At 46.4% G+C, this 27921-nt stretch overlaps 1 long non-coding RNA gene across 1 annotated transcript in view; it reads right to left on the bottom strand.

Moving 5' to 3' along the window:
• LOC137340803 (uncharacterized) overlaps window positions 1-27921 on the bottom strand; it is a 72488-nt gene that overhangs the window by 42850 nt on the left and 1717 nt on the right. The window contains exon 2 of the long non-coding RNA XR_010966869.1: window positions 3746-3952. This is a non-coding gene — a long non-coding RNA (uncharacterized lncRNA). The remainder of the gene's footprint in view (window positions 1-3745; window positions 3953-27921) is intronic.

The following is a 27921-nucleotide window of genomic DNA, read 5'->3' as shown; positions in this document are numbered from 1 at the left end:
AACCAGTGTTTTATAAAGGTTTAGCATAACTTCCTTGCTTTTGTACTCTATGTCTCTATTAATAAAGCCCAGGATCCCCTATGCTTTTTTAATAGCTTCTCAACTTGTCCTGCTACCTATATGCATACTCAATGAATAACCAATTACATGGGATGTTTGTCTCCTAGTTTGGAGCAAACTTAACACTTTGTCCCACCAACCGCCAAAGATACTATAAACTAGAGCGATCCACGCCACGGCATTCAAACATAGAAAATAGGAGCAAGAGTCGGCCATTCGGCCCTTCAGGCCTGCTCTGCTATTCAAAATGATCATGGCTGATCGTCTAACTCAGTACCCTGTTCCCGCTTTTTCCCCATATCCACATGAAAGCCAACATTACCACATGAAAGCTTTTCATTTCGACAGACTTACTAAATACCTATACATAGAATCACGCAGCACAGAAGGAGGCCATTTGGCCCATCGAGCCCGTGTTGGCTCTTTGAAAGAGCTATCTGATTAGTTCCAAGTATTTATTAAATTTCCTTTTGAAAGTTGCTATTGAATCTGTTTCCACCGCCCTTTCAGCTATTCCAGATCATAATAACTTGCTAAGTTTTTTTTAAAAAGTCTCGTGTCCCCCGCCCCCATTTTTTCTCCAGTTATCTTAAATCTCTGTCCTCTGGTTACTGACCCTTCAATTCCCATTCCTGTAGTGCCTGGGTTCCGAGTTGAATGTGTATCGAACAGGCTAGTCATTTTCTGTGTGCACCTAGGCTTTTAACCCCTCGCGTGCTGTTACTAGTAATGTGGAATTCAAATCAATAATCTCACACAATGAAAGTATATCTTTGTCACAGGCTCCCTGGATCACCATCTTGTTAAAGAATCCCTCTGACAACCAGGGCAGGAGGATGCCGAGCAGGAAGTAAAGGTATTTAGTGGGGAGACGGTTTGTTTTCGGAGGGTTTTTTAAGTCAGGGGGAGATGTGACACGGTGAAGTGGTTTTGGTAGAGAATTCCAGAGGACGGGTACACAGGCTGACTGATCAGCCTTCGATGGTGGAGTGAAAGGGTGGACGAGGGCAGCAATCAGAATCCAAGGAATGGATAGTCAGGCCGGGGTGTCTGGCTGATGAACTCCCAATTAGGGTGGAGCATGTCATGGGGGATCTGAGGACGGGAATCTTCACTGGGGCACAGACCAGTGGAACTGGGTGAGGGCATGGTTCTGAGTCCTGCCTCAGAACTCTCAGTTAGCTGGAGTTTCTAAAGGGCGGAGGTGGGTGAGGAGAGAACGGACATAGGAATTGCTATGGTGTGACCCTGACACAGGCGAGGACAGACTGCGTCACCTAGGGACACTCGTGCAGCTGCAGGAAGTGGGGAGTGGCAAATCTTTGAGCGAGATTGTGACTAAGGAGCTGGTTAGTTAGGAAATGAATGGCGGATGGGTGAGATTGCTAAGGTTGCTGGGTGGTGCAGTGGACTAGCCCCACAAACCTGATATGAATCCAGCACAAATTGACGGGGTGCAGCAACACAGGGCACCTGAGAGGGGGGGGGGGAAGTTATTTTTGCATTTTGTAGGTGTCGTTCCCTCTTTGGCCTCCAGAGGGTAGCAGACTTCAGTAATGAGGACGGGAGGGCAGGAGGTCAAAGTCAATTTCCCATCCAGGGCTGAGAAGGGGGGCTGCCCGGAGAAGGGGGGCTGCCTCCTCCGACTGCGGCTTTGATACAACTGAGTGTCTTGCTAGGTCACTTCAGATGGGTGTGGGACTGGAGTCGTACGTAGGCCCAGACCATGTAAGGACGGCAGGTTTCCTTCCCGAAAGGATATCAGTGAACCATTTGGGTTTTTACAATAATCTGACAATTTCATGGTCACTGTTACCAATAACCAGCTTTTTATTTCCAGATTTTTTTTTCACTGAATTTAAATTCTCAAACTGCCATGGAGGGATTGTGAACTCATGTTCTCTGGATTATTAGCCCAGTAACATAACCACTACACTACTATACCCCCATGTATCTCACAGACCCCAGTAATTAGAGAGAGATTGAGTTAGCTAATCTCAACTAGGGTTCTGTAAGGGGTGCCCCTAGGCTAGGAACAAAATCAGCCATTGGCACCTTCAGAGGTTAGTGAGAAGAAACACTTGTGATTCCAACACCTACAAGAGCAGAATGAAAAAAACATTGAGATTGTCAGGCAGGAAGTTCGGTCTGACTGACTCACCGTCAAAATATAAAATCCACCAACTAGAGATACTTTATGTATTTATATAAACGGTTGTGGAAAAAGCACCAGATTCCAAAGCGGTTGCATTAAGTCCGATGCTCAAATCTGCTGTTTGTTTCCTGTAGTTCTCCACTGGACCACTGGAGGGAGCAGTGTGCTGTGGCGGCGATGCCTTGCCTCAGAGAGGGACGAAATGACCAGAGCCCATCCCTCGCTGGTTGAATGGAGGAAGCAGCCAGCCAGCCAGCCCCCTGCTTTAGCACTCAGCTGTACACACAGATAGTTACAGCTTGAAGTCCTGGGCTCTGTTCACTTAGCTGAACTCTGGGGGGGCAGCAGGTGGCTATGACCGTTGACCTCAGTACCCTGAACTAGGGAAGGAAAAAATTGATGAAGGCTCCCTCTCGTGATCGCCCCCCAATAACTAACGCTGGATACTCTGCCAGTGAACGTAGGGTGAGGCCAGGAGTGCAGTCAGCCTGTGTGAACAGGCTGAGACAATCATTGTGTATCGCTGGCCATATCACTGTGTATAAAGATCCTGGAGTAGAAATCTATATCACAGGGTGGTTTGTGCTTTGTTCCTTTTTATACTTCTCTTCTGGTTGTTGCGGATCATCTCAAGTTCATATCTTCCAGCCTCTCTCAAAACAAAAAGAGCAGGCTGTCATAACCATAACTGAACCAAGTGTGAAGTCTGTATATTTGTAATTGTGTGTTTCACTCCTCTCGAATTTGTTACCAAGGAGACTATAATAAATTTCACAACCTATGTAAAGATAAGGCTCAGGATGCCCAGGAGTCATTTTAAACTCCTGTCTTGTACCTCAGTTTCATCTGCCACCAACTTGTCATTTGAAGATTTTATCTAATTGCTCTTGTATAAAGGGTCAGTTAGCTCATACGGCAGCTTTTTGTCTGCAGGCCCTGGAGCCTTGGGGGCCACAGATAAAAATTTAAACCCTTGTTCCCATTAATTTGCTGACATCAAAAGTTGCCATACTAACAGATCTTGGGGTTCTGATTCAGGGTTTATCCACCAATGAGGCAATAGTACGAAGAACAGCCCTTCCCAAACCTCCAGGATCCACGAAATTCAAATGGAACAAACCAACAAGTAAGAAATATGAAGACCACAGACTAGGGGGTCTGGTGCTTGGAATGAGTCAGTCACTAGTAAGGCCAGCATTTATTGCCCATCTCCAGTTGCCCTAGAAGGGGGTGCTGAGCCTTCTTGAACCATTAGCACTTTTGATCCAACTGAGTGTCTTGCTACACCACTTCAGAGGGTTATTAAGAGTCAACTACGATGGCATGGGACTGGAGTTACATAGAGGCCAGACTAGGTAAGGACGGCCAGTTTCCCTAAAGGACATCAGTGGGTTTTTACAACAGATTCATGGTCAATTTTACTGACCGGCTTTTTAATAGTGAATTCAAATTCTCAAACTGCCACAGAGAGATTTGAACTCGCGTTCCCGAGATCACTAGTCCAGTAACGTAACCACTTCACGACTGTACCTGACTGATGGAGAACAGCTTGTTCTTCTCTCAAAAAAAAATCAGAACAAGAGAGTATTGAAAGGGTTATGAATCTTCCTCTGGAGCTGACTGATGTCAATTGCTGTGCCAGTGAGAGCGGAGGGACAGGCTGGTAGTTCATTTAAAGCCAGTATTGAGTGTGTAGCATTCCCTCTCCCCAGCTCCTGCACAGTTCCCCATCACTCCCTAAAAAGAAAAGAAAGAACTTTCATTTATACAGCACCATTCACGGCCTCAAGACATCCCAAAGCAATTTACAGTAACGAGTACTTTTGAAGTGTAGTCACTGTTGTAGGAAATGCAGCAGCTGTGAAATAAATGATTAGATAATCTGTTTTTAGGTGTTGGTTGAGGGATAAATGTTGGCCAGGACACCGGGGAGAGCTCCCCTGCTCTTCAAACAGTGCCGTGGAATATTTTACATCCACCTGAGAGGACAGGCATCTGATCCAAAAGACGGCACCTCCAACAGTGCAGCACTCCCTCAGTACTGCACTGGAGTGTCAGCCTAGACTGAGGCAAGAGTGCGACTCGCTGAGCCACAGCTGACATAACGATGGGCTGTGGATACTGCATGCCCTGAATGTCCTTCATTCCCGTGCACTGTGCACAGCATAAGAACAGTCACAAGCTGCTTCAGCCAGCCCCTGTTCTATCCAGATAGAATGTGTCGCAGGCTGAGGAGAGGCTGGATTGAGGCAGAGCCTCCCAGCATTGCACAGATTTCTCTGATAACCAGCAGGTGTCATTTGCTCAATATGTACAATGCCTGTGAGCAGCAACCCTCCATTCTAAAGACCTTGTTAATATTACACCCGATGACAACAACAGCAGCATTTACACAGCGCCTTTAACGTAGTAAAATGTCCCGAGGCGCTTCACAGGAGCGATTATCAGACAAAGTGTGACACCGAGCCACATAGGGAGATATTAGAACAGGTGACCAAAAGCGCGGACAAGGAGGTAGGTTTTAAGGAGCGGAGAGGTTTAGGGAGGGAATTCCAGAGCTTAGGACCTAGGCTGTCAGCTTGGCTCAGTGAAGCGCCTTGCGATGTTTTTCCATGTTAAAGTGGTATATAAATGCAAGTTATTGTTAAAGGCACTATGTACAGGTGAGCTGTTGATGTTTGGGGACTGGCAAAATGGACATGGTGCTGTTTGAGGTAGGTGTGAAGGGAGTCGCCCTGTTTTGAGTGTTTCAGGGCACCTTCTCCTAGGGTCACTGACCCTCCAGGATTGTCCTGGTCTCTTCAGGAATTAAAGATTAATTTCCTGGGCAACCCAGGAGAAAAATCATTGGGGCATTTTTTAAAAAATGGTATGATTTTTTTCCATTATCTTTGAATTGATATTGGAGCTGGGGGCAAAGGCTGTTTGACTGGGTGGGGCGGTTGGAGACAGGAGGTCATGTGCTGAAACCTCCAGGAATACGTCCAAGCAGAATTGGTGACCCTCCCCTCCCCTCCCCTCCCCAGAGGGTAGCAGTGCACCTTGCCTATCGGGAGGTGGGAGTCGGGCTCAATAGTCTGTACAGGGTACATGACCGCTCTGCACCCTTGGGAATCCTGACACTGTGCACTGTTGAGCTGATGCCTTCTTTCCTCTGGAAACAAGGTCTTTATCACTTGCTTGATAAATCTGTGAAAAGAGTAAAGCTCTCTGTACACGGTTCCAACAATGTGTCTCTACCCTAATCCCAGCAGAATGCCCCCCATTGCACCAGTGTGCCATTCTGTAGCCTCTGAGCGAGTTTGCCAATACAGTATTTATGAGGGCAAATCGATGGTATTTATGCGCCATGAGGAAGTGGATGGAAACTTCCCACGGGCAGGTCAGACCCACCAGAGGTGGCGGTACAGTGATATACAGTCAGGAGGGAGTGGCCCTGGGAGTCCTCAACATTGACTCTGGACCCCATGAAATCTCATGGCATCAGGTCAAACATGGGCAAGGAAACCTCCTGCTGATTACCACCTACCGCCCTCCCTCAGCTGATGAATCAGTCCTCCTCCATGTTGACCACCACTTGGAAGAAGCACTGAGGGTAGCAAGGGCACAGAATGTACTCTGGGTGGGGGACTTCAATGTCCATCACCAAGAGTGGCTCGGTAGCACCACTACTGACCGAGCTGGCCGAGTCCTGAAGGACGTAGATGCCAGACTGGGCCTGCGGCAGGTGGTGAGCGAACCAACACGAGGGAAAAACTTACTTGACCTCGACCTCACCAATCTACCTGTCGCAAATGCATCTGTCCATGACATTATTGGTAGGAGTGACCACCGCACAGTCCTCATGGAGATGAAGTCCCGTCTTCACACTGAGGACACCATCCAACGTGTTGTGTGGCACTACCACCGTGCTAAATGGGATAGATTCAGAACAGATCTAGTAGCTCAAAATTGGGCATCCATGAGGCGCTGTGGGCCATCAGCAGCAGCAGAATTGTATTCCAGCACAATCTGTAACCTCATGGCCCGGCATATTCTTCACTCTACCATTACCCAGGGGATCAACCCTGGTTCAATGAGGAGTGTAGAAGAGCATGCCAGGAGCAGCACCAGGCGTACCTAAAAATGAGGTGCCAACCTGCTGAAGCTACAACACAGGACTACATGCATGCTAAACAGCGGAAGCAACATGCTATAGACAGAGCTAAGCGATTCCACAACCAATGGATCAGATTAAAGCTCTGCAGTCCTGCCAAATCCAGTTGTGAATGGTAGTGGACAATTAAACAACTAACGGGAGGAGGCTCTGTGAACGTCCCCATCCTCAATGATGGCAGAGTCCAGCACGTGAGTGCAAAAGACAAGACTGAAGCATTTGCAACCATCTTCAGCCAGAAGTGCCAAGTGAATGATCCATCTCGGCCTCCTCCCGATATCCGCAACTTAACAGAAGCCAGTCTTCAGCCAATTCAATTCACTCTACGTGATAGCAAGAAACGGCTGAGTGCACTGGATACAGCAAAGGCTATGGGCCCCGACAACATCCCAGCTGTAGTGCTGAATACTCTAGCCAAACTGTTCCACTACAGCTACAACACTGGCATCTACCCAACAATGTGGAAAATTGCCCAGGTATGTCCTGTCCACAAAAAGCAGGATAAATCCAATCCGGCCAGTTACCGCCCCATCAGTCTACTCTCAATCATCAGCAAAGTGATGGAAGGTGTCGTCGACAGTGCTATCAAGCGGTGCTATCAAGCGGCACTTACTCACCAATAACCTGCTCACCAATGCTCAGTTTGGGTTCCGCCAGGACCACTCGGCTCCAGACCTCATTACAGCCTTGGTTCTAAACATGGAAAGAACAGCTGAATTCCAGAGGTGAGGTGAGAGTGACTGCCCTTGACATCAAGGCAGTATTTGACTGAGTGTGGCACCAACGAGCCCTAGTGAAATTGAAGTCAATGGGAATCAGGGGGAAAACTCTCCAGTGGCTGGAGTCACACCTAGCACAAAGGAAGATGGTAGTGGTTGTTGGAGGCCAATCATCTCAGCCCCAGGACATTGCTGCAGGAGTTCCTCAGGGCAGTGTCCTAGGCCCAACCATTTTCAGCTGCTTCATCAATGACCTTCCCTCCATCACAAGGTCAGAAATGGGGATGTTCGCTGATGATTGCACAGTGTTCAGTTCCATTCGCAACCCCTCAAATAATGAAGCAGTCCGTGCCTGCATGCAGCAAGACCTGGACAACATCCAGGCTTGGGCTCATAAGTGGCAAGTATCATTCGCGCCAGACAAGTGCCAGGCAATGACCATCTCCAACAAGAGAGAGTCCAACCACCTCCCCATGACATTCAACAGCATTACCATCGCCGAATCCCCCACCAACAACATCCTGGGAGTCACCATTGACCAGAAACTTAACTGGACCAGCCACATAAATACTGTGGCTACAAGAGCAGGTCAGAGGCTGCGTATTCTGCGGCGAGTGACTCACCTCCTCACTCCCTAAAGCCTTTCCACCATCTACAAGGCACAAGTCAGGAGTGTGATGGAATACTCTCCACTTGCCTGGATGAGTGCAGCTCCAACAACACTCAAGAAGCTCGACACCATCCAGGACAAAGCAGCCCGCTTGATTGGCACCCCTTCCACCACCTTAAACATTCACTCCCTTCACCACCGGCGCACCGTGGCTGCAGTGTGTACCATCCACAGGATGCACTGCAGCAACTCGCCAAGGCTTCTTCGACAGCACCTCCCAAACCCGCGACCTCTACCACCTAGAAGGACAAGAGCAGCAGGCACATGGGAACAACACCACCTGCACGTTCCCCTCCAAGTCACACACCATCCCAACCTGGAAATATATCGCCGTTCCTTCATCGTCGCTGGGTCAAAATCCTGGAACTCCCTTCCTAACAGCGCTGTGGGAGAACCTTCACCACACAGACTGCAGCGGTTCAAGAAAGCGGCTCACCACCACCTTCTCAAGGGCAATTAGGGATGGGTAATAAATGCCGGCCTCGCCAGCGACGCCCACATCCCATGAATGAATAAAAAAAACTGCACCAACTTAATTCATGTTGAACCCTTAGAGCATCTGTCCATGACATTATTGGTAGGAGTGACCACCGCACAGTCCTCATGGAGATGAAGTCCCGTCTTCACACTGAGGACACCATCCAACGTGTTGTGTGGCACTACCACCGTGCTAAATGGGATAGATTCAGAACAGATCTAGTAGCTCAAAATTGGGCATCCATGAGGCGCTGTGGGAGAACCTTCACCAACTTTCGAACCATTAATTAGCACCAGATTGGGACCTGGGTATTAGAGGTGAAAGGCCAGCGTCTATGCTACTGTACCCCCCTCTCCCTTCATTGCCCTGTAATTCCGATAGATCCTTGTGCACTCCTCAGGGTCAAATTCAGGTGCCGTTTGTTCACTCTAGTTGATAAAACACTGTGCTACATGACTGGAGACACACACTATAGGGTTTCCTGCAATTGATACAGGTATAAAACTGGTTGGGGCAAAACAGAGCAGAGATTTCATCAGCTGCTACTCAAGAAAAAAGTGTTATTACATAAAATGTACAGCATAGAAACAGGCCATTCGGCCCAACAGGTCTATGCCAGTATTTATGCTCCACAGGCGCCTCCTCCCACCCCTCTTCATCTAACCCTATCAGCATAACCTGCTATTCCTTTCTCCCTCATGTGTTTATCTAGCTTCCCCTTAAATTCTTCTTTGCCATTTGCCTCAACTACTCCTTGTGGTAGTGAGTTCCACATTCTAACCACTCTCTGGGTAAAGAAGTTTCTCTTGAATTCCCCATTGGATTTATTAGTGATTATCTTATATTTATGACCCCTAGTTCTGGTCTCCTCCTGCAAGTAGAAACATCTTCTCTACGTCTACCCTATCAAAGCCTTTCATAATCTTAAAGACCTCTATCAGGTCACCCCTCAGTCTTCTCTTTTCTAGAGCCCCAGCTCTTTTCTATAGAAGGATCACATGGAATCAGTAGACCCGTCCTGTGCCTGACTGTTTCTTGTACACATGGACACCAGCATTGACCTGGGACGAGGCGGGTGACTTTAGCAGCCCTCATGTAGTGACTCTGACATGGGCACAATAATAGTCTGGGGTCTTCATCCAAGCGTGCTTTCCATCTGCAGGGAAGTGTCCTCTATTTATCCAGTCCTTCTGGTGATCGGGGCACTATGTCACTGGTCTATTGATTCCCCGGTGCCATTTTTCATGCCAGCTCTGTGTTATTGACAGAACGAGTGGAGGTTTTCAACATTTCACTGCGTTGTGGGGCTAATGGCACCAAACTCAAGAGTCAACCTTTTGCATTATAAATTCCCATGTCAACATGTCTAGTGGAAATGTCCTATGTAAACTTGTTATGCAAGTGGAGGCACTGCAGCAATGACACTGGCAGGAGGCTGTAATTACACTGTGATAAGTTAACAGGCAGTTTCCAGCTGAAATGTAGATACAAAAATTTAAAATGGAAATAAAAACACGGACGGAATGTCTGACTTTAAAACGAGGCTGGGTTCTGTCTGTGCTCCCTGGTCCAATTAACCGCTGCTCTCGAACCCCACTTGCCCTGAAGACTACACTGAAAACACAATCGAGCCACTGAAACCACATGAACCTGCCGGCCTTTCTCATCCTGAGTGTGTGTCATCACATCACGTGACACCCACAGCCCGGCCTGCGATGTGAAGAGTCGGTGATGGTGAAATTACCTGCGGTTATGGAGTCAACTCTTTCAGGAGAGGGGGCCCGCGGGGAGAAAATCAGCAGAAAAATCGCAGGCCTCAGAGCCACGGATTTATGTGTTACTGGGGGCCTGTTTCAGTGAGTGCTCTACATGAGAGTGTGGAGCAATCCAGAACCTTTAAACAGGTCTCTTAATAAGAGCATACTGAAGCCTGGCACCAGAGAGTTGCAGGGCAGCCTGTACTGAGCTATGTCTGGTACAATGTTATCATCGGCTATGGGAGGTATGATGTACCCACCTACTCCAGCCAGCCAAAGGAGAAACAAGCCACAATAGGAACTCCTGTCTGATTCACAGTTCAGATATCCATCTGTAACACTTGTCGATCTCCCGTGATGTTGCACAGAGAGTCAAGACTGTGTGTAGTCTTCAGGGCAAGTGGGGTTCGAGAGCAGCGGTTAATTGGACCAGGGAGCACAGACAGAACACAGCTTCATTTTAAAGTCAGACATTCTGTCCGTGTTTTTATTTCCATTTTAAGTTTTTGTGTCTACATTTCTGCTGGAAACTGCCTGTCAACTTATCACAGTGTAATTACAGCCTCCTGCCAGTGTCATTGCTGCAGTGCCTCCACTGGCATAACAAGTTTACATAGGATGTTAACTCAAGACATGTTGACATGGGAATTTATAATGCAAAAGGTTGACAGTACAGATATTAAAAATCTTGCATCTGTATGTACTTCATGTCAACTTTTTCCTTTATAGATTTCTATGTCCACATTTCTAATGGAAACAGCTCATGTAAACTTAACACACTGTATTAAACTCTCCCTGCTGTGAGGTGCCACAGCATCACTGGTGGTAGGAGGATGTAATTACATTGTGACAAGTTTACATAGACAGTTTCCATCAGAAATGTGGATACAGGAATTTATAATGGGAATATAATAGTAAGAGGGGTGTACAGTGTTATCACCCTGTGATGTGAGGGTGTACAGTGTTTATCACCCTGTGATGTGAGGGTGTACAGTGTTTATCACCCTGTGATGTGAGGGTGTAGGGTGTTTATCACCCTGTGATGTGAGGGTGTACAGTGTTTATCATCCTGTGACGTGAGGGTGTAGGGTGTTTATCACCCTGTGATGTGAGGGTGTACAGTGTTTATCACCCTGTGATGTGAGGGTGTACAGTGTTTATCACCCTGTGATGTGAGGGTGTAGGGTGTTTATCACCCTGTGATGTGAGGGTGTACAGTGTTTATCACCCTGTGATGTGAGGGTGTACAGTGTTTATCACCCTGTGACGTGAGGGTGTAGGGTGTTTATCACCCTGTGATGTGAGGGTGTACAGTGTTTATCACCCTGTGATGTGAGGGTGTACAGTGTTTATCACCCTGTGATGTGAGGGTGTACAGTGTTTATCACCCTGTGACGTGAGGGTGTAGGGTGTTTATCACCCTGTGATGTGAGGGTGTAGGGTGTTTATCACCCTGTGACGTGAGGGTGTAGGGTGTTTATCACCCTGTGATGTGAGGGTGTACAGTGTTTATCACCCTGTGACGTGAGGGTGTAGGGTGTTTATCATCCTGTGATGTGAGGGTGTAGGGTGTTTATCACCCTGTGACGTGAGGGTGTAGGGTGTTTATCACCCTGTGACGTGAGGGTGTAGGGTGTTTATCACCCTGTGATGTGAGGGTGTACAGTGTTTATCACCCTGTGACGTGAGGGTGTAGGGTGTTTATCATCCTGTGACGTGAGGGTGTAGGGTGTTTATCACCCTGTGACGTGAGGGTGTAGGGTGTTTATCACCCTGTGATGTGAGGGTGTACAGTGTTTATCACCCTGTGACGTGAGGGTGTAGGGTGTTTATCACCCTGTGACGTGAGGGTGTAGGGTGTTTATCACCCTGTGAAATGAGGGTGTAGGGTGTTTATCACCCTGTGACGTGAGGGTGTAGGGTGTTTATCACCCTGTGATGTGAGGGTGTAGGGTGTTTATCACCCTGTGATGTGAGGGTGTAGGGTGTTTATCACCCTGTGACGTGAGGGTGTAGGGTGTTTATCACCCTGTGATGTGAGGGTGTACAGTGTTTATCACCCTGTGATGTGAGGGTGTAGGGTGTTTATCACCCTGTGATGTGAGGGTGTAGGGTGTTTATCACCCTGTGATGTGAGGGTGTAGGGTGTTTATCACCCTGTGACGTGAGGGTGTAGGGTGTTTATCACCCTGTGATGTGAGGGTGTAGGGTGTTTATCACCCTGTGATGTGAGGGTGTAGGGTGTTTATCACCATGTGACGTGAGGGTGTACAGTTCTTTACTTGTTGCAGCTGCTCCCCCATTTTAGATATAACCTTGTTCTCCATTGCTAACCACACATCTCTTCCTTGAACTGCCTCTCACTGGGAGGAGACTGGAACAGAAGCCAGCTGTTCTCTTACGAAACATATTTCCAGCATTTGTGTCGCTTTGAAATGAAAATCTCTAACCTCCAGTGCTGGTGAAAGAGGAACTAAAATCGGAAAACGGGAACAGAGTCTGGGATTTCAATGTAATGACCAGATCCCCTGTTCAGAAATCATTGTTTTTAATACACTGTCACGAAAAAGGCCACTCACTGTATTTATGTTTCTTAATATTTATAACATCTGTATTAAATATGTTTGGATAGAGATGTCTAATTTCCATAAAAGGTGTTTCGTTTCCTGGTGTCAAACCATTTGTAGAGTTTCACTTTGCTGTGGTTTCTGCTCACAGTTTGACTTTATCAGCCTGTGGTTAACTTTCTGATTTCCTTCCATATGCTCTTGAAATCAAGATTCATCACATGGTTGTCCGACTGATTCTTTCCCACAACAATGTGGAACTCGTTACTTACTTTCCTTCTTCCTAATACCCAAGCTCACCATTGCCCAATCACTCCTTGCTGATCGGCCTCATCTCCTACTCTTTTTAATCTTGGATTTTCAGAAGGCGTTTGATAAAGTTCCATACAAGAGCTTCATCAAGAAGACTGGGGCTCAGCAAAGATTAGCCAATTGGATTGAACTGCCGTTCCTCTCCACAATCATTGGTTTATCAGCTGAAAGTAAAAGGCAAACAGGAAGCCTGTTCTTGTTCAGCGGGAGTGAGTTTAACCTTTGACCCTGCAATCAACTAAAGGAGACTTTGGAATTTCGAGCTGGCTCTCGTCCCAACTTTAAACACCTCTGATATAAAGATAGAAAATGCTGGAAATACTCAGCAAGTCAGGCAGCGCCTGTGGGGAAAGAAACAGAGTTAACGTTCCAGGTCGACAACCTGAACAGAACTGGAAGAAGTTGAAGATTAAACAGTGTTTTTGGGCAGCAGTTGCTGGTAATGGTTCTGCTGTTGCCATTTACAGCTCCTCTAGACCCATCTTTTGTTTCTTTACTTGTCCCATTCCCACCCTCCTTGCCTGAAGGGCGGTGGAAGCAGATTCTGTAGTAACTTTCAGAAGGGAATTGTATATTTGAAAAGGAAAAATTTGCAGAGCTATGGGGAAAGAGCGGGGGCGGGGGGGGGGAGGGGGAGGGGGAGTGGGACTAATTGGATGGCTCTTTCAAGGAGCTGGCACAGGCACGATGGGCTAAATGGCCTCCTTCTGTGCTGTAAGATTCTTTGACTGTTGGAACTCCCCGAAAAATGGTGGAGACCTGACCTGGCTCGGATTAGACCAGGTCTCTGTGGGGGTTCAGCTGGTCTCCTGCTGGAGTTACAGTGGGGGGTCGGGGAGGGAGGGTCGACTTATTTACCTCTGTTGACTTATTGGGGAGGCCCACACGAGTGTTTAAATCAACGTCTAGAAACAGCCTTGTTAGGTCATATCTAAAGATACCAGTACTCTCCCAAAGTTAGGCGGTCTCACGCCCTGTGTGCACTGACTCATTACTTGTGGAGAGAAGCACAATGAGCCGTTCAGTCTGAGTCAATCTGAGTCCTGCTTCTTCTATAAATCCTAGCTTAAGATAAGCATCTCAATCAGTCAGAGAGCTTGATCCTTCTATTAAAGTGACTTGCTCCGAGATCCTCTGTCAGCTTCGCACACTGAACGGATTCGAATGCAACCACCCAGTGGTCGGTTGAAAACTTGTCATCAGCTGCCGGATCATTTTAACAGAGCTGCCCTCAGAAAATGAACTCAGTACCTGCCACTCTGGGCTGAATGTCATGGAGGGGTTCTTCTGAGGTTGGAGCTGTTCCCGGGGCAGCAGGAGGAAGATTTACCTGACGGGAGTGGTGCCAGAGGACTGGAGAATTGCAAATGTTACACCCTTGTTCAAAAAAAGGTGTACGGATAAACCCAGCAACTACAGGCCAGTCAGTTTAACCTCAGTGATGGGGAAACTTTTAGAAATGATAATCCGGGACAGAATTAGCAGTCACTTGGACGAGGGTGGATTGATTAGGGAAAGTCAGCACAGATTTGTTAAAGGCAAATCGTGTTTAACTAACCTGATAGAGTTTTTTGATGAGGTAACAGAGCGGGTCGATGAGGGCAATGCAGTTGATGTGGTGAATATGGACTTTCAAAAGGTGTTTGATAAAGTGCTGCACGGTAGGCTTATCATCAAGATTGTGGCCCATGGAATAAAGGGGGCAGTAGCAATATGGATACAGAATTGGCTAAGGGACAGGAAACAGAGTAGTGGTGAACGGTTGTTTTTCGGACTGGAGGGAGGTGTACAGTGGTGTTCCCCAGAGGTCATTAAAATATATCTTGATATATATTAATGACTTGGACTTGGGTGTACAGGGCACAATTTCCAAATTTGCAGATGATACAAAACTTGGAAGGGTAGTAAACAGTGAGGAGGATAGTGATAGACTTCAAGAGGATATAGACAGGCTGGTGGCATGGGCAGACACGTGACAGATGAAATTTAACGAAGAGAAATGCGAAGTGATACATTTCGGTAGGAAGGACGAGGAGAGGCAATATAAACTAGAGGGCACAATTCTAAAAGGGGTCCAGGAACAGAGAGATCTGGGGGTATACGTGCACAAATCGTTGAAGTGGCAGGGCAGGTTGAGAAAGTGGTTAAAAAAGCATACGGGATCCTGGGCTTTATAAATAGAGGCATAGAGTACAAAAGCAAGGAAGTCATGATGAACCTTTTATAAAACACTGGTTCGGCCACAACTAGAGTATTGTGTCTAGTTCTGGGCACCGCACTTTAGGAAGGATGTGAAGGCCTTAGAGAGGGTGCAGAAGAGATTTACTAGAATGATTCCAGGGATGAGGGCCTTTAGTTACGTGGATAGACTGGAGAAGCTGGGGTTGTTCTCCTTGGAACAGAGAAAGTTGCAAGAGATTTGATAAAGGTATTCAAAATCATGAAAGGTCCAGACAGAGTAGATAGAGAGAAACTGTTCCCATTGGCGGAAGGGTCAAGAACCAGAGGGCATAGATTTAAGGTGATTGGCAAAAGAACAAAGATGACATGAGGGAAAACTTTTTTACACAGCGAGTGGTTAGGATCTGGAATGCACTGCCCGAGGGGGTGGTGGAGGCAGATCCAATCATGGCCTTCAAAAGGGAACTGGATAAGTACTTGAAAGGAAAAAATTTGCAGGGCTACGGGGAAAGGGTGGGGGAGTGGGACTAGCTGGATTGCTCTTGCATAGACTCGGACTCGATGGGCCAAATGGCCTCCTTCCGTGCTGTAACCTTTCTATGATTCTATATACATCGTTCACTCTGATATACTACCTGACCTCAGAATACGTGATGCTGTCATTGCGGACCCAGATTAGGAAATATAGAATCAGGTAGGATGGTCCCCTTTTGTTGCTAGTTACCAGTTTATTATGGAATAGAAATCCTCAGGCTTGCTCCTACTAATCAATTCCACTATTCCACTACCCTTTCGGACAGTGCATTCCAGATCATAACAACTCCCTGCGTAAAAATGTTTTTCTTCATGTCGCCTCTGGTTCTTTTACCCATTTCACCAGTCTGTTACTATCCTCTTCATTATTTACTGCATTTCTGAGTTTTGTGTCATTTGCAAACTTTGAAATTATACCCTCTATACCCAAGTCCAGGTCATTAATGTGTTTCAAAAAGAGCAGTGATCCCAATAACCACCTCTGCGGAACACCACTGTACACCTCCCTCCAGTCTGAAAAACAACCGTTCACCACTACTCTCTGCTTTCTGTCCTTTAGCCAATTTCATATCCACACAGCAACTGCCCCTTTAATCCCATGGGCTTCAATTTTGCTAACAAGTCTATTATGTGATACTTTATCAAACGCCTTCTGGAAATCCATATACACAACATCAACTGCACTACCCTCATCAACCCTCTCCGTTACTTCATCAAAGACCTCAAGCAAGTTCGTCAAACACGATTTGCCTTTAACCAATCCGTGCTGGCTTTCATTTATTAGTCCATATTTTTCCAAGTGCCAATTCACTTTGTCCCGGCTTAATGTCTCTAAAACTTTCCCCACCTCCGACGTTAGGCTGACTGGCCTGTAATTGCTGGGTTTATCCCTCTCCCCTTTTTTGAACAGGGGTGCAACATTTGCAATCCTGCCTCATCCGGCACCACCCCCATATCTGAGGAGGATTGGAAGATTGTGGCCAGAGGCTCTGCAATTTCAACCCTTACTTGTGTGGGCTGACTTACTTGTTTTGGGGCGGATATTTATTACACTGCAGTCCAACTTGATGATAACTTGCTAATATGAGCTTCAAGTGTCAGCTTGGCTCAGTTGGTAGCACTCTCACCTCTGAGTTAGAAGGTTATGAGTTCTAGCCCAGTCCAGGCACTTCTGTATGTAATCTAGACTGATAGCTCAGTACAACTGTATGTCATCTGACTTTCAGATGATATACAAACTAAGGTCTCATCTATCCTCTCAACTGGATTTAAGAGATGCCATGACAATATCTGAATAAGAGCAGGGGAGTTCTCCTGGTATCCTGGTAAATGTTTATCTATCAATCAACATCACTAAAATTATTTGGTCATTTGGCATTTGCAGGATCTTGCTGTGTGAAAGCTGACTGCCGTGTTTCCTACATTACAACAGTGACTACACTTCAAAAAGTGCTTCATTGACTATGAAGCACTTTGGGACGTCCTGAGGTTGTAAAAGGCGCTATATAAATGAAAGTCCTTTCTTGCCTTAATACCACCGCCAGCGTAGCTTACAGTGGGCTGGCTGTAAGTTTACAGAAAGCTGCACATTAGTGTAATATCATCATTATGGGCTGTACACTGTAAACTGTGACTGTGTACAATGAAAGCAATAAATTCAGCTCCTGTAAACACGGCCAGTATTATTCTTTAGGTTTCAGGTTATGTTGCTGAGAGCTTCCAGCAGTTTTCGTTCTGCAGTCCTCGCCCCCTGCTGGGGTACAGCTCTTTGGTACCCTGCCCATGTCCCATTCATCGTTGGTGAGCAGGCTGTTCAACCATTGGGAAGTGGGGGAGCAGGAATGCATCTCAGCCGAGCTCAATCGTGTCCTCGCCAGACACCCACAAACGTACATTTTACATCAGGGTCACTGGCTTCCAATCACAAGGGGAATCCTGGCCGATTCTTTTCCCTCGTCAGCTTGGGTGCACTGAGGCCAACTGCGATGCTCTCTGCATTGCCCTGGCTAAGATCAGCTAAGGTTAGGTGTCAGCTGTGGCTCAGTGGGTAGCACTTTTACCTTTGGATTAGAAGGTCATGGGTTCAAATCCCACTCCAGAGACTTGAGCACATAATCTAGGCTGACACTCCCAGTGCAGTATGGAGGGAGTGCTGGGCCATCTCTCAGGTGAATGTAAAAGATCCCACAGCTTCAGCTTGGGTCATGATATCACAAAATACGTCAATCTCCTGAAGTCACGGACTCCGATTGTGTGCGGTTCCCCTGGTGCCCCAGCCCTTTCCCATCTCACCCAAGGAGCCATTCTTCATGTGAGAACCTAAATAGTGAGGTTCATGGTCACTTAACCATGGGGGCCATCAGCCAAGTCCTCAACAGACATCAACACAGGGTTCTGGAAAACGATCAGGACTGTGGACGCTGGCTAATTGTTTCCTCCCACTAGTCCAGGGCACTGAGGCCAACCGTAGGGTACCATGCTGCTCCGGTCGAATTCAGCTACCTCTGTAAAGATTGTACCCAGCAATTACTCAATGAGCTGCTGAGGAGATGAACTTTGGTTTCAAAGCTTCACCAGGTATACACCTGCAGTCTGCCACCCACCCAGTGTGATGCTCAGGACCACACCAGGTTCGCCCACCGGGCAAAGGGGGCAGTTTCCTTTATGAATATAAATTCTTCCCCTTCTCCACTTTGTATTTTTTTCTCTCCATGACCCCGCCCCCATGACCTTGCCTCTATGACCCCGCCCCCGTGACCCTGCTCCTATGACCCTGCCTATTCCAAGCTCCCTGCCGATGCAGCGGGGTAGCTAAGTGGTAAGGGGTTTCCTGATTTCCTTCTCTGTGGGGGAGTGCCGCCTGGAATCCCTCGAGAGCAGCGGTGTATGGAAGGGTTGGAACGCGGGTCAGGCCTTGGGTTAGGGACGCAGTCTTCTGTGGAACTGACTGGTCGGCTGAATTTGTTGGTCTAGGATTTTGTACACCAGCATCCCCTTTTCTCAGTGTGGGGGGGCTCATTTTAAAACAGGACAGCTGAGCAGTGCGGTGGATAGTGCCTCACCCCCCAATGGTCTCGATTGAGCTTCACTGTGGAATGGAAGGCAATTTAAAGTAGTTTATTGTTGGTTCTTATGGTCTGAGATTTGTCAATATTCAGTGATTGTACTTCACAAGAACCCTAGGCAATGAACCCTTAAAGCAATATTCCGATAATTAATGCTACAGCAGTCCCCTACATCCTATTAACATTCCTAAACTCCAACCAATTGACGATGACAGGGTGTTATAGCCAAACAATTGCACAACATGAGTCAGCAATATAACCAAGCATTTAACTGGCAAGTCAGTAGGGATCAGGAGCAGGAACCCTGGTTAATGTTTCCTCATCTAACCCAGGGGCACTGAGAACAACCTTAACACCCTTACCACTACCCTGGCTGCGATCAGGCAACTCAGCACAGACCAAGAATTGAGTCTAGGCCCTCTGTGTGCCGGGTATAGCTCGGGTCCACAAAGGATGGTGCATTAATCCACCGAGCCACCAGTGCAGCTGGCAGTGGTTATTTTTACAAGGTGTCCTGGTGCAGCACTATTGCATTGGTGAGTAATACTGCACCTTGCACCATGGGGACGTGTAAGGCTAAACCCCTTACCACCACCACATCAGCCAAATAACATCCACCTCTGTAACATCACCCACCTCCACCCTACCACAGTCCATCTGCTGCTGAAACCTTTATTTGTGCCATTGTCACCTCCAGACTTAACTATTCCAATGCTCTCCTGGCCAGCCTGCCGTTCTCCACCCTCCAGGTAGATAGATTGGTGGGTAGGTCATTTCAACCTCACTCACCCAGCGGGAAACTGACGGGTGCCGATCAGCCGCCCGAATAAAGTCAACAGAAAGTTAAATCGCACGGGGTGTAAAACGAGCAGCCATCCCTTTCCCGCCGGGAGAGTTAGGTTAAAATTCCCCACTATATATATATACAGATAAATAAATACAGATAAATATATACAGATAAATATGTTGGGAAATGGATAAAGAAACACATCATTACAGCTCAGCAGTGGTTGAATGATGATTGTTTGTCACACCCAGATCATCTTGAATTATTGGTATTATAGACTAGATCACTATTACTCGTTGAGGGATTGGCACCAGTCTGTGCAGCCTGGGAGCTTCACGCTATAATCCTGTGTCTAAAGGGAGGGGAAAGGTCACAGATCTGGGACATCAACACATCACATCCACCATCGCTTCTACCCTGTGGTGACTCACTGGTGACAATAAAGCAAACAATTAGCTTCAAACTGACGGCACTGAGTCAGAACGCAGATAAACGGAAAAATAAAAACCTGCAAAGCTGGAAACCTGAAATAAAAACAGAAACTGCTGGAAATACACAGCAGGTGGGCCGGCGACTGTACAAAGACAGGTTAACGGCGCAGGTGGAGACTCGACAGCAGAAGACACGTCCGATGAAGACAGGACGTTAAATCGTCTTTTCTCTTAACAGCGGCTGTGTGTTTCCAGCATTTTCCGAGCTTTATTTCTGAGTCATAATTGCGTCAGCGGCTGTAAAGAGACAAAAAGCAAGAGGAAAGCATCAGGCAGGTTAGAGCAGATCACCGCAATGCTGCATCACCATCACTATCACTATCACCATCACCACTATCACCATCACCATCATCATCATCACCATCATCACCACCATCACCATCACTATCACCACCATCACCATCACCACTATCACCATCACCACCACTATCACCATCACCATCACTATCACCATCACTATCACCATCACCACCATCACTATCACCATCACCACTATCAACATCACTATCACCATCACTATCACCATCACCACTATCACCATCACCACCATCACTATCACCATCACCACTATCAACATCACCATCACCATCACTATCACCACCATCACCACCATCACTATCACCATCACCACTATCACCATCACCATCACTATCACCACCATCACTATCACCATCACCACTATCACCATCACCACCATCACCATCACTATCACTATCACCATCACTATCACTATCACCATCATCACTATCACCATCATCACTATCACCATCACCACCATCATCACTATCACCATCATCACTATCACCATCATCACTATCACCATCACCACCATCATCACTATCACCATCATCACCACTATCACCATCATCACCACTATCACCATCACTATCACCATTATCACTATCACCACCATCACTATCACCATCACCACTATCACCATCACCACCGCTATCACTATCACCACCATCATCACTATCACCACCATCATCACTATCACCATCATCACCGCTATCACCATCACTATCACCACCATCACTATCACCATCACCATTATTACCACCATCACCACTATCACCATCATCACCACTATCACCATCACCATCAACATGATCATTACTATCACCATCACTATCACCACCATCACCACTATCACCATCACCATCACTATCACCACCATCACCATCACCACTATCATCATCATCACTATCACCGTGCTCTTACTGTCAGCACAGGACCGAGCACACAATCACCGACAGTCTTAATTCCCCCGACACACGGGTAACAGCCTCAACCATCACCTTTGAACCAGTATTCAAGCTCAGAAACCAACTCATTTTTATGGTTTCCGAATGAGATTTGGAATAAAAGTGGGTCAGGAGGCAGATTTTTTTCTGTGATTATTCTCCCGCCCCCCCATGCGACCCCCTCCCCTCCCCCCCCCCCCCCGGGGACACTCTTGTGGCCCTCCTGGCAGTCAGTAGGTTTTACAGCTGCACCAAAAGAGGCCTGGGAGCGGTGGTAATAAAATCACTATGGATTGACGGAGCAGAGGGTGAGGAGAAGGCAGGCAGCTTAAAGATAATGGTTGCACAGCCCTGACTGTGAGCTGGACAACAAAGAGCATGAGAGCAGGGGCTGAAAATCAGCCACTCAATCAGACTGGTGACAATACCAGCGGCTCTTGATAACTGCATTGAGTAAGGAAATTGGCTGTGTATGGAGAGAAATGCTTTAAATAAATTACATTTATTGTCAGCACCAGCAACCTTGCTCCTGGATCAGTAATCTGTGGATTCAATAACGATTTGCATTTATTTATACAGCAGCTTTAACGTAACAAAACGTCCCGAGGCACTTCACAGGAGCGATTATCAAACAAAATTTGACACTGAGTCACATAAGGAGATATTAGGACAGGTGACCAAAAGCTTGGTCAAAAAGGCAGGTTTTAAGGAGCGTCTTAAAGGATGTGGAGATGCCGGTGATGGACTGGGGTTAACAATTGTAAACAATTTTACAACACCAAGTTATAGTCCAACGATTTTATTTTTAATCCCACAAGCTTTCGGGGACTTTCCCCTTCCTCGGGCGGTGTGGAAAAAATCTGTAAACTCTGCCCCACGTTTTCCTGCAATCGCCATTTGGAACAATTTGAGACCTTGCTTTATACTCACACTGACTTTTTCAGTGATATTAGTTTTACAGCCAATGAATGGAGCGACTGTTATTAGTGAGGCAAACAATGCCTTCTCCTCACCCTCTGCTCCGTCATTCCACACCGCCTGAGGAAGGGGAAAGCCCCCGAAAGCTTGTGGGATTAAAAATAAAATCGTTGGACTATAACTTGGTGTTGTAAAATTGTTTACGTCTGAAAGGAGGAGAGAGAGAGATACAGAAGTTTAGGGAGGGAATTCCAGAGCTTAGGGCCTAGGCAGCTGAAGGAACGGCCACCAACGGTGGAGCGATTAAAATCAGGGATGCGCAAAAGACCAGAATTGGAGGAGCGCAGAGATCTCAGAGGATTGTAGGCCTGGAGGAGGTTACAGAGGTAGGGAGGGGCGAGGCCATGGAGGGATTTGAAAACAAGAATGAGAATTTTAAAATTGAGGAGTTGCCAGACATCAGGATTGGGGAGCCTGATGTGCCTGACACTCCAATGCAGTACTGAAGGAGTGCAGCATTATCAGAGACACTGTGCTGCGGATTTGATGTTAAATGTGGGTACCGGCTGCTTAATAAAAGGGGCATCGAAGATCCCATGGCACTATCAGAGAGCAAGGAGTTCTCCTGGTCTCTTGGCCAACATTGCTCTCTCAACCAAACACCACTAAAAAAACAGAAATACCCATCATTCATCCCACTGCTGTTTGTGGGATCTTGCTGTGCGCAGAATGAATGCCATGTTTGCCTCACTAATAACAGTTGCTCCATTCATTGGCTGTAAAACTAATATCACTGAAAAAGTCAGTGTGAGTATAAAGCAAGGTCTCAAATTGTTCCAAATGGCGATTGCAGGAAAACGTGGGGCAGAGTTTACAGATTAGTTTTCCTTCCGCACTCCACGCCCAAATTTCCGATGCGTGCTCCCACCACGCGAAGCTCCACAGCGGCAGCGCTAATTCAAGATCCATCCCTACATCCGGTTATCTGGGCTCACATGTCCAGAACGGCTGCTTGGGTAAGATAGCAATGAGCTATCCGGATCCCAGGTTTCCAGAGAGGGGAAGGGGGAGAAAAGGAAATAAAATTAGAAAAAAAAAATGAACTGGGAAAAGTAACAAATGTCTAGGAGGTAGGAGTGGAATGAGAGGTACGGAGCAGAAGGCCCCTCTCATGAGCCAGTCACACACTTATTGAACCAGGATCTGGGAAACTGGGCAACAGCTTGTGATCGACTCATGACTCTGGTTCTGCCTTCTACACAAAGACCCATAAGACTTAGCTTTATATAAGTAATGAATCCATTAGTTCCTAGAATACGATACACTATTTACAGGACTATTAATAATCCAATAAAAGAGAGCTAGCAGTCTTCTATTAAAGCAGTCTCTTCCTGTAAATGTCACCCTATTATCAAAAGTACTTTTGTCATAACCGTTTAAACATATCATTTCCTTTTTAATTTTCTATTTCTCCCCTCCCCCCCCCTCCTTGAAGGTTGGATACACTTGCTTCCTGTATTTTTCTCGAAGTGACATTCAATATCAACGACTTGTGTTTATGTGCACTTTTAATGTAATAAAATGTCCCAAAGTGCTACACAGGAGTGTAATCAGACAAAAATTGACACCGTCCCAAAGAAGGAGCTATTAGGACAAGTGGCTAAAAGGTTGGTAAAAGAGGTACGTTTTAAGGAGCATCTTAAAGGAGGAGAGAGAGGCGGAGAGGCTTAGGGAGGGAATTCCAGAGCTTACGGCCTAGACAGCTGAAGGCACGGCCACCAATGGTGGAGCGAAGGAACATCTTCGAATTCCTAATTGCAGCCGTGTCACAGTAATGTGTCTGAAACATCAGTCTGAACTGGGAGCCAAATTCAGTCGCTATCAATAAAGCCCATGAAGTGAAGTCCTTATTTCCAGGTGTCCTCCTGCAGTGGGAGGAGGATCAGACCATGAGTTCTTTAAAAAAATAAAATATATCCTTATTATAAGAACATAAGAAATAGGAGCAGGAGTAGGCCATACGGCCCCTCGAGCCTGCTCCGCCATTCAATCAGATCATGGCTGATCTTCAACCTCAACTCCACTTTCCTGCCCGATCCCATTATCCCTTAATTCCCCTAGAGTCCAAAAATCTATCAATCTCAGCCTTGAATAAACTCAATGGCTCAGCATCCACAGCCCTCTGGGGTAGAGAATTCCAAAGATTCACAACCCTCTGAGTGAAGAAATTCCTTCACATCTCAGTCTTAAATGGCCGACCCCTGCAACAATGTCCTCTACTTCTAGACTCTCCAGCCGGGGGAAACAACCTCAAAGCATCTACCCTGTCAAGCCCCCTCATAATATTATTCTTCTAAACTCCAGAGAGTATAGGCCCATTCTACTCAACCTCTCCTCATAGGACAACCCTCTCATCCCAGGAATTAATCTAGTGAAACCTTTGTTGCACCACCTCCAAGGCAAGTATATCTCTCCTTAGATAAAGAGACCAAATCTGTATGCAGTACTCCAGGTGAGGTCTTCCTTACTCTTGTACTCCAACCCTCTTGCAATAAAGGCCATCATGCCATTTGCTTTCCTAATTGCCTGCTGTACCGGCATGCTAACTTTTTGTGTTTCTTGTACCAGGACACCCAAGTCTCTCTGAACACCAACATTTAATAGTTTCTCACCATTTAAAAAATATTCTGTTTTTCTATTCTTCTTACCAAAGTGAATAACCTCACATTTCCCCACATTATACTCCATCTGCCACCTTCTTGCCCACTCACTTAACCTGTCTACATCCCTTTGCAGACTCTTTGTGTCCACCTCACTGCTTACTTTCCCACCTAGCTTTGTGTTGTCAGCAAACTTGGATACATTACACTTGGTCCCTTCATCTAAGTCATTAATATAGATTGTTAATAGCTGAGGCCCAAGCACCGATCCTTGCGGCACCCGACTAGTTACAGCCTGCCAACCTGAGAATGACCCGTTTATCCCTACTCTCTGTTTTCTGTTCTTTAATCAATCCTCTATCCATGATAATATATTACCCCCAACCCCATGAGCCCTTACCGTGTGTAACAACCTTTTATGTGGCACCTTATCAAATGCCTTTTGAAAATCCAAATATACGACATCCACTGGTTCCCCTTTATTTACCCTACTAGTTACATCCTCAAAAAACTCTAATAAATTTATCAAATACGATTTCCCTTTCATAAGGCCATGTTGACTCCATGCCTAATCATATTATGATTTTCTAAGTGCCCTGTTACCACTTCCATAATAATGGATTCCAGCAGTTTCCCGACGACCGATGTCAGGCTAAGTAGCCTGTAGTTCCCTGTTTTCTCCCTCCCTCCCTTCTTAAATAGCGGGTTTACATTTGCTACCTTCCAGCCCACTGGGACCATTCCAGAATCTAGAGAATTTTGGAAGATCACAACCAATTCATCCACTATCTCTGCTGCCACCTCTTTTAGAACCCTAGGATGTAGGCCATTAGGCCCAGGGGCTTATTATGGGCCCTCCGCTTTGCCTCCCATTCACCACATGATTCTTCTTCAGTAAGAAGTTATCATGGCCTCTGCTGCACCATCTCCATCACTAGTGTCATGGTATCGCTGCCATTCTGAAATCAAGAAGTGTGCTTTCAAAACCCCACCCTTGCTAGTCTCCCGTTGCACATGTACAAACACACTTTCACATGTGCATAAAAACACTCACACGTGCACATATACATACATGTGCATAATCAAATGCATGCACACACATATACACATATACACATGCCCATACTCACACGCATGCACACACTCATGTGCACAACACACTAGTGTGTACACACACATGCGCAAACACATGTATGCCCACACGCAGACGCTCAAATGCAGAAACATGCTCACATATACACTCATTTTCACCCACTAGTGTGCATGTACTCACATGCACACAAATACAATGACATGTTCACAAACACACTCACAAGCACACAAATATAGATACACACCATTACACACTCACTTTCCTTCAGCCTCTTGATCACGATGAAATCACCACTGTGAATGTGACCCTCCAGAGTTGCCAAATTGCAGGAATTAATTTCCATCCAACAACCGAGCAAATTCCAGCATCCTCCTCCTCATCCCTCAAAAAGTGCTGAGATAATAAGTGTTGAAATTGTTGTTCCCTTGCTTCATTACAGGGAAATTGCTTTATTCTGTACAGTCTTACACAACACATGGGAAGTGCAAAGTTATAGGAGCTCGCTGCAGACTCAGGCATGAACTAGTGCATCAGTTGGAAACTTTACAATGACATCTGAGCTACTGAGAGATTTTGGGGCGATCCCATATTTATCCAGGCATCATAGCAAAATGCAAATAAAACAGAAGATTTATATTATGAGAGGTCTGTAGCACTGAATTCTTCTCTGATGTTGAGGTGCAAGGCCCAGCAGAGAGTGGGTCTGGAGTACTCCAGGGTCCTCCAAATGGGCAAACACAGGCAGCCGCCTCCTTCCAGGCACAGCGCACCCTAAAGAGATTAATCTACCCTATTCTCTGCTGATGCTACCGGCTGTTCGTCAATTGCCTCTCTGCAACAACAGACACGGTCAGTGGTGAATCTGCTTTTGTTCCCAGATCTTTTCCTCTAGCTAGTTCGACACTCATTATTGTCCCCCATTTTTTCCTTCAAATGTGTAAAACCTTGTACGAGTCTGTATTGAATTCCATCTGTCCACCTGCAAATATTGGGGGAGATTGTGTTGGTGCTCCCAGCGGGGGAGATTGTGCTCACGGGGAGGCATGCAGGCCATGACTTCTTCCCAAGATGCATCCCTGCAAATGCCACTGCCTTCTGGGAGCAACAAATTGGAAAATCGCCCTACTGTCTCGGTTCTTCTGTGACTCCATGGCTGTTCAATCAGTCTCTACTGCTCCACTCTCAACTCCTCCTTAGTTTGATATCTTCTGTGAATTTCACCAACTTATTTTCTGAATTTAGGTTTTGGCTCAATGAGCAGCACTCTCACCTCTGAGTCAGACTGTCGTGAGTTCATATTCCCACTCCAGAGACTTGAGCATATAAATCAGGCTGACACTCCAGTCTTTTGGTGTGACGTTAAACTAAGGCCCTGTCTACCCTCTCAAGTGGACGTAAAAGATCCCATGGTGCTATTTCGAAGAACAGCAGGGGAGTTCTCCCCAGTGTCCTGGCCAATATTTATCCCTCAACCGGCATCACTAAAATAGCTTATCTGGACATTATTTCATTGCTGTTTGTGGGACCTTGCTGTGCACAAATTGGCTGCCGCGTTTCCTATATTACAACAGTGACTACACTTCAAATGTAATTAATTAGCTGAAAAGCACTTTAGGACATCCTGAGGTTGTGAAAGGCGCTATATAAATGCCAGTTCTTTCTTTCTAGGTGATTTATACAGATCAGAAACTGTAGGGGGTCTAGTACTGACCCCTGGGACACTCCACTCAGTTCATCTCCCCATTCCAACATCATTTACATAACTAATAACCAAAGCTTCCTCCGTTTCAGCCAACTCCTTGTCCACCTAGTTTTAACTAGGCTATCCATGGCCTTAAGCTTGTGTGGCAGCCTTTCATATGCAACTTTTTAAAAGGCTGTCTGGAAATCCTGTCTCAGCAACCTGGAGCTGTGAAGTCAGAAGGTTTGCCTACAGCTTTATTTTTTATTTGTTCTTGGGATGTGAGTGATGTTGGCAAGGCCGCATTTATTGTCCATCCCTCGTGGCCCTTAGAAAGTGTCTGTGGATCTTCTCCTTGAACCACTGCAGTCCTTGTGGTGATGGTGCTCCCAT

This window comes from Heptranchias perlo, chromosome 22 (assembly GCF_035084215.1).
Source record: "Heptranchias perlo isolate sHepPer1 chromosome 22, sHepPer1.hap1, whole genome shotgun sequence".
Lineage (NCBI taxonomy): Eukaryota > Metazoa > Chordata > Chondrichthyes > Hexanchiformes > Hexanchidae > Heptranchias > Heptranchias perlo.
The sequence above is the reverse complement of the archived record's forward strand: the minus strand, read 5'-3'. Positions and strand labels throughout refer to the sequence as shown.